The 7,290-nt window shown below is 43.4% G+C and overlaps 1 non-coding gene across 1 annotated transcript; it reads right to left on the reverse strand.

The window, feature by feature from the left end:
- Positions 1-6,723: 6,723 nt before the first annotated feature.
- On the reverse strand, positions 6,724-6,806 carry TRNAL-UAA. Its single transcript has one exon. It is a non-coding gene; the product is annotated as a tRNA-Leu (tRNA).
- Between the last annotated feature and the right edge of the window lie 484 nt (positions 6,807-7,290).

Below are 7,290 nucleotides of genomic sequence, written 5' to 3' on the forward strand. Positions count from 1 at the left end.
TTTTAAAATGGGTCAAAAATATCCATCAAAATGTAGTCAACCTAAGTTGGCTGTTTGACAAACAGAATTTAATTTTTGAAAAAAAAAATCTGTTTTGTTGAAAATAGTTTGCTTTTTGTCAGTTCCATATCCCCCCCCCCAAAAAAAAGAAAAAAAGAAAAAGCTCTTTTCTATATTCAGCAATTGGAAATTAGATTTTTTTCTGGGGGGGGGGGGGGGGTTGGTTGCCAAAGCATTAGACATGCTCAGTTTTAAAATTATTTCTACACAAATGTACAAAGAAAATCAAAATGGCTTTACCTTTTTGGAGGGAAAAAGAATAATTTCTTAATCAGCTCCAATAAACAATACACCAGTCTTAGTGTATGGCCCAAATTTTGCCTGATGTCCTACTGAGTAGTTTGAACACATAGATTAAGTACAGGCAGTCAGAAAGCCCAAGCCTGAATTGATTCAATCTTTGCACATTAATTTAAGCAGCATAAATTGAACTGATAAGCAAGTGAACAGACATTCACTTTTGATTCTAGAAATGCAGGCACATACCTGCAGTGGTCTAGGCCAGATGCTGAGGGGGGCTAGAGCATGCCTCCCTGCTTGGCTGGAGCAGATCACTTTGGCCAAGGCTAGCCTGCCCACCCTGCAAGGTGAGGTTTGTGGGGGATGTACAAAGCATCCTGGGATGCTGGGGGACTGTGAGTTAACTTGAATCTGGAGGGGATCTGAGACAGAAGTTCAATAACCCAATTTAAGCTAAATCAGTTTAGCCTGATGCTACATCCATCCAGGTTTATCTTAAACTGGCTTGGGCTATTTTGAATGCAGATTATGTGCACTGAACTTCTCTTGTATTACAGATCTGAACCTGTTTCTGATCACTTATACCAGTTTATGTGTAATTTCTGTCTTTAGCCTGAGTATTGTGCCTGTGAAAGACATTGCACTTTAGCAGGGGAGCTGCAAAGAAGTCATTCTTCTGAAGACAGGGCTGAAGACAGCTTATGTTTTGACCTCTCAAATGTGAGGGAGTTGACTATAATCAAGAAGATCCTTGAGGGAGATATGATGATTTCTCTTTGGCAACCAGAGCCTGAAATGACAAAGCTGTCTTAGCATGCTTGTGCTGTCCTGGGCTGACCTTCCTAGAGAGTTCCCCGGCCCTTGAATTCTCCACTGCTCATCCTGTGATGAAAGGCAATGAAGTTTTTTCCACCAAAGCAAATTGCAATTTCCAATATATAATTGTCCTGCTCTTTGTTTTCCCCACATTAAGCTCCTATTTCTCACTCAGTTTGGGGGGGGAGGGGGAGAACTACAAGTCTGTTTCTCTAAAGGAGGAAAAAAAAGAAAACAAGAAAGGAGGGAACAAAAATGAGGAACACCATAGGATTTGGTCTTTGAAACTGATAGCAAAATATTTTCAGGCCAGGCGTCCAACCCACCAAGAGAGACATTGGAAAATTAAATGCTTTCATCTCAGAGCTTTTAAAAATAAGGCAAAATGAAGAGGGTGCAGAGATCAAACAGTGCAGTCCCTGGGAATCTTTACCTCCTCATGAAAAGTTGGCCTTATCCGACCAGCTGAGTTGTGTGTATTTGTCACTCATTTGAAAGCAAGTCCAGGTGGAGATGGTGGGTGAGCTATGAACATATTTGTGGTGTGATGGTGTTTATATTGGCATCTCCCCAGGGGTGTAGCGTGCTTTAGGTTAAGTCAAGACAAATGGGTGCATGAAAGAAGGAATGACCTTTGGTCTGTCCTTTTGCCAGCAAACCACTTGTTAGCTGTTTCAGCAATAAATGCACTGACATTTTGTGGGTTTATCTTAAATGTCTGTGGAAAGGGTGACTTTGGTCCTACATGCACAAGAAATGTCTCTATGAGACTGTAGGAAGCTAGGTGGGTTTTTCACGGTCATCAAGTTGGATAGTTCTTTAAGGCGCTGGCCTGGGGCTCAGTCAATCTGGATAACAGTAGAGACATCCCATTGGGCGAGATATCGGGAAATTTGAAATAAGGGGACTATAGGGAATATTTTCTCTCACTTTTTTATTTTTCTTTCATACATTTTCCCATATAAAAATAAGGAAATTGAAACTAAGAAATAATCAAAACATATTTCAATCAAAAGTAAATCAATTGTCAATTTTTTTTTTTTTTTTGCTGTTTTTTGTTTGTTTTTTTGAAAAACAAAGGTCACTAGAAAAACAGCAAAGATGGTGGTCGTGGTCGGGGGGGTATTTTTAATTAAATAAAATGTATTATTTCTGTTAAGAATCCATTAAATTTATGTAATTAGGTTGGGGGGCAGGTCACCTTTATGATAGCAATTGTGAATAGGGGACAGAGTGACCGGAGTACAGGATGGAAATCATGGAGTCATAAGGAAGCTTTGTAAAGCTATAGAGTGCCCAGAAGGAAAAATGGGAACGAAAAGAAAGGAAGGAAGGAAGAAGTAATATAAATCCCCCAAACAAATAATACTTGGACATTGTTCATCGTAATATGTTTCATAGCAAGAAAATAAAATAAAGGAAAACCCCAAATACTATGAAGCTGAATCCCTGAAAAAAAATCACTTTTGTTTTTTCATTTTAAAACTTTTGCAACATTTTAATTAAAATATTTATGATGCTACAGGATTTTTTTTAAAAAAACAGCTTCTTTCTTTCACAATGAAAGTGATAAAGAGATGTGCCTGGTTTTTGTAAATCTGTTTCATAAACCTGTTTTATTTAACCAGCTCTTGTTCCATCCATTGCAAAAGAAGCTGCATGTAGAGAAAGGTGCTCATTAATCTGGGGAAGAGTGGTATGATGAAGCCCATACTCTACCAAGTTGTAGCCAAAAAATATAAACTATGACACTGATATATAATTTATTGTGATCACGCTGATAATTATCTAGAAAGGAAGGAAGAAAAGGTGACTGTAAGCTAAAGGGAACTGGGTATTGCAAACTTCTAACCTATTCTAATGTAGCCCAGGTAATGCAGATATATCCTCCCCTTCTCCAGTTGAGGGGGATTGTTAGCTGGCAGGTGTGATGTAAGGGAACTGCAGACTGCTCAGTTTCCCTCTGTCCCTATAGAACCAGGCCAGGACAGCCACGAGACTTTACTATATACACCTTTATTTACATTAACTTATCACAAGGGAAAGGAACATGGATATAAATATATGTACAGTGTGTGTAGATAGATAAAGATATCTAAACAAATAACATAAACAATACCCTCTGGGTAAATGACATAAAACCTTATACCAGTGCTCCAGATACAGGTTAGTCACAGGTAAGTATCTGATCTGAAATGGATAAACCCCAAAGATAAACTTAATCCCAAGGGGAAACCCCAATGCCCTTGGGCTTTTCCCAAGCCCTACAAGGAAGCTGGTAACTTTGGGGGGGCCTCCCAGTGGCACCTCCACTTTCAGGAGCCCTTAACTAACCGTGGGGGTGGGGGAGACTCCCCCTCGCTTGTGGGAATCCTCTTTTCCCTGCAACTCACAGCTCACGGGCCTGGAGGGTGGCCCTTGTCCTATGTGCCAGGCTGCTGTCTTGCCTGCAGTGGGCTTCGGGGGAATCGCTGTCCCTGGAAGAGGGCCCTGCTATGCAGGCCTTCTGGGGCCTCTGGCTCAGCCCTGTCTGCTGGCTCAGTAGCCCAAGCACCATCTGGATCCCTGGACTCAACCTTTTGCTATGGGCCAGAGGCCTGGGCTGCCTCACGCAGCACCTGGCTCGGTCCGCTCCCATGCAGCACTTCCTGTACCAAGCTCCCAGCCTCATTCTGGGGGTTGAGGACCTGAGCTGCCCAAGGGCTCCAAAGGTCCTACTCCGTTACTGTGTCTCTGGCTGCATGCCAGAGGTTGCAAACCTGAGCTGCCTCATGCAGCTCCCAGGATCTGGATGCCATGCGCTGTGCTGCACACCAAGAGCCTAGCCACTGGAGCCGTCTTCTGTTCCCTGCCAATGGACATCTCCAGGGGCGCTTCCGGGCTACTGCTTCGGCCTCCTGAGCAGACCTCCTCACCTCTTCTAAGCCCCCATCTTCTCTCTTCTCTGTCCGGGATGTGCTCCCTTGTGATGGGCATGCAGCTCCTTTTATACACTCCCGGGCTCTGCCCCTGAAGTCTTCCAGACCGGAGTGTTGCAGTCTTCAACCAGGTCCGGGGGGTGGGAGGGGGAACTGCCCCTCCCCTCAGGAAAGGGGTGTGACTTAACTGCTCTTGCTGCCTCCTGATAGGTGAATGGGCTCCACCAATCAAAACAGCAAGATTTCAAGCCTGGGACTCAACCCAAGCTCCAAAAGGCAACTCTGCTACACTAGAAACAGACCCATATTTGATGCATTATGATTAGGTATAAGGAACTGCTGTGCAGATTTTCCTTGAGGGTTTCAGATAATACAGTGCAGAATAGAATTCCATCCCATGCCAAAAAAAGTCTGTTCTCTGCTCTTATTAAAAGAAGAGAGAAAGAAAAAAAGTCATTTTCCTCCCCAAAATACCACAAAGGCAGCATTCTGTGTAGAGTTTCAGAGTCAGGACCATGAGGTTTTTATTTGGAAATGCCACAAGAAGCAATGTTGTTTCATGATACTTCCAAACGAATAACACATGCTTGTAGGAAGCACCCGGAATGGTATTATTTGCCTTTCCAACCAACCCCTCCCATTAAAATGGGTTAAAAGTGTATTTTCATGGGGGATAGGCACTGGAAAAGAAACAGCAGATATCTGTCACCTGACTGGTCATTGGTTGTTAAATGCTTTGTTAAATGCTTTGCATGGTTTTGGAAATGCATTTAAGTGTCTGTAAAACTCATGGATGGGCAGGACTGTAAATCTTGATTAAAAACAAGCAGCCCAATATCCTGGACATGCATGGGGCATTTTATTCGGCATTGTTACTGCAGGAGAAAAAGACAAGACAAGCGCATGCTGTGTTCCCATCTCCAGTCTACCACCTTTCCAAGGCATGCCTTTCTCCTTTCTTCAGTCTTCTCTGGAGTTACAGAGCACATCTTTTTGCTGCTTACCAATACAAGAAGAGTACCTATGCCTTAGTTCTCATAAGGTTCACAATTTGCTGCCATGATTAAATGCAAACCTCAGCAAAATTTTGCCTTCAAAGCTATCTAAGCTCTGACCTAGATTTACTGGTCCAGATTTACTTATTTAAATATATATGCAATGGGAAATGATCACTGGGGGTAGAACAGGGAAAGAACTAGGGTATGATCCTGATCTTACTCCCATCAGTGTAAACTAAGCATAATTCCAGGTCCTTCCCTAAACTAGAGTCAGTCCCGTACCTAGACTCCTGGCAGCTCTGGGCAAACTTTTAGTATTGCCCCCCTACTTTGCCAGAGGCAATGATAATAATAATTGAACAATGGAAAACAATTAGGATTTTCAGGTCCCCTTTTTGTCCGGGCCCTGGGCAGCTGCCCAGTTCACCCAAGCCTGTGTCTGGCTTTGACTACAGTGTCTTTTTTGTTGAGCTACTATAGACATGGGCTACTATACATCTGGCTATTCTGGCTCCAGGAAGATAAACCCTTTTTTAAGGAAAAAGGAAAAAGGAAGTTGAGGGTGTGTGTGGCTGATATAAATTGTGCCAGGACAGAAAACAGGAGCAGATCAGGACCAAGGACTATAAAAAGACTCCCTTTCATTCCTTAACTACCCACTGCATCAAAAACTCTGCAGTTCAAGGTAAATATCAGGTTCAGCAGGTTAAAGAAAACATGATCTGGAAAATGGATGATCTGGGACACTTGTATAAACCAGTGTGTTGGGTGTGGAGGGGTTGCAAAGAGGAGTGAGAACACAAGAATGAGAAAAAAAGGTGATGGATATACAGGCAGGAGATAATATGAGATCTGACTTGGAAAACATGTGGTGTAGTCAGCCCATCAAAAGGGGAAAATAACCTGAAAAAAAATCACCCACCAGCAGGAGTATTTAGGCCACTGGAGATGTCCAAATGATCTTGGACACAACAGCCAAAGGAGATTTTGCAATGCATTGTGGGAACAAGAACCAACCAGCACCAGGCCGTAGAGGCAGAAGGATTAGGTCACAGAGCAAAAAAAAAAAGGGTAAGCATCACTCATTTTCTAGGCATCCAGAATACTGCATTCAGTTTTGGGCACTTCATTACCATACAGATACAGATGAGCCGGAGGTAGTTTAGAGAAGAAGTGGGGGGAAAAAAGAATTATTAAGAGTTTGGAGAGAGTGACATATGAGAAAAGATTAAATCAGGAAAAGATACATGGCTCGGCTCTGAGACCACAAAGTGGGCAACCTAGTAATAGCCTACAAACATTGAAAGAGATAAACACAATGCAGGGAGATCATTTATTGAGTGTGGCAGAAAGGGGAGTGATGGGTTGAAATCCAGGGAGAGGAAGTATAGGGACAGTGAGGTCTGTGTGATGACAGAACAGGCTCCCAAATGCAATGGTGGAAGCCAAGCTGCTTTGTAAAAATCAGGAATAATGAGGCAGCAAGTTTGTGATGTGTGTTGTTAAGAAAAGGCATTGGGCATTGCAGCTGTGAATCCCCTGATTTAGGAAGTGGAGAGTCTGGGAAGAATACACAGGGCAATAGTACAAGGGGCTCTTTACTACACAGATGTTTAGGGCTGGAAGAGACCTCATGAGATCATCAAGTCCGGTCACCTGCTGTGGGCAAGAAAGAGTGTCTAAAAACACACTACCAGGAGTGGGGTTTGAACCCACGCAGACATATGTCCATTGGATCTTAAGTCCAACACCTTAACCACTCAGCCATCCTGGTGTGGGTACTAGACCCTCCTAGTGTGGGTAAGAGGAGGCACCTTCTTCAGTAAGACTATCTAGAAATGGACTGGAAAGATAATACTAGCTTCAAAGATCCTAGTGACAGTTGTCAACACTGTTTGGCTAGGCTGGGCTAGCCGAAGACTATCGCAGAACCACAGAAAACAAGGCTAGGAAAGGACCTCAGGAGGTCCCATCCAGTCCAATCCCCTGCTCAAAGCAGGACCAGCCCCAACTGCGTCATCCCAGCAGGGCTTTGTCTACCCAGGTCTTCAAAACCTCCAAGGATGGAAAGTCCACCACCTCTCTGGGTAACCTGTTCCAGTGCTTCACCACCCTCCCAGTAAGAAAGTTTTTCCTAATATCCAACCTCAACTTCCATTGCTGCAACTTGAGACCATTCCTCCTCGTTTGACAGTGGGCATCGATTTCTGTGAAGCAGGGTGTTGCCAATGGCTGTCCAGGGATTCTTGAGAAGGAGA

The sequence above is a fragment of the Crocodylus porosus genome, unplaced genomic scaffold (assembly GCF_001723895.1).
Source record: "Crocodylus porosus isolate Cpor-Errol unplaced genomic scaffold, CroPor_comp1, whole genome shotgun sequence".
Taxonomy (NCBI): Eukaryota; Metazoa; Chordata; order Crocodylia; family Crocodylidae; genus Crocodylus; species Crocodylus porosus.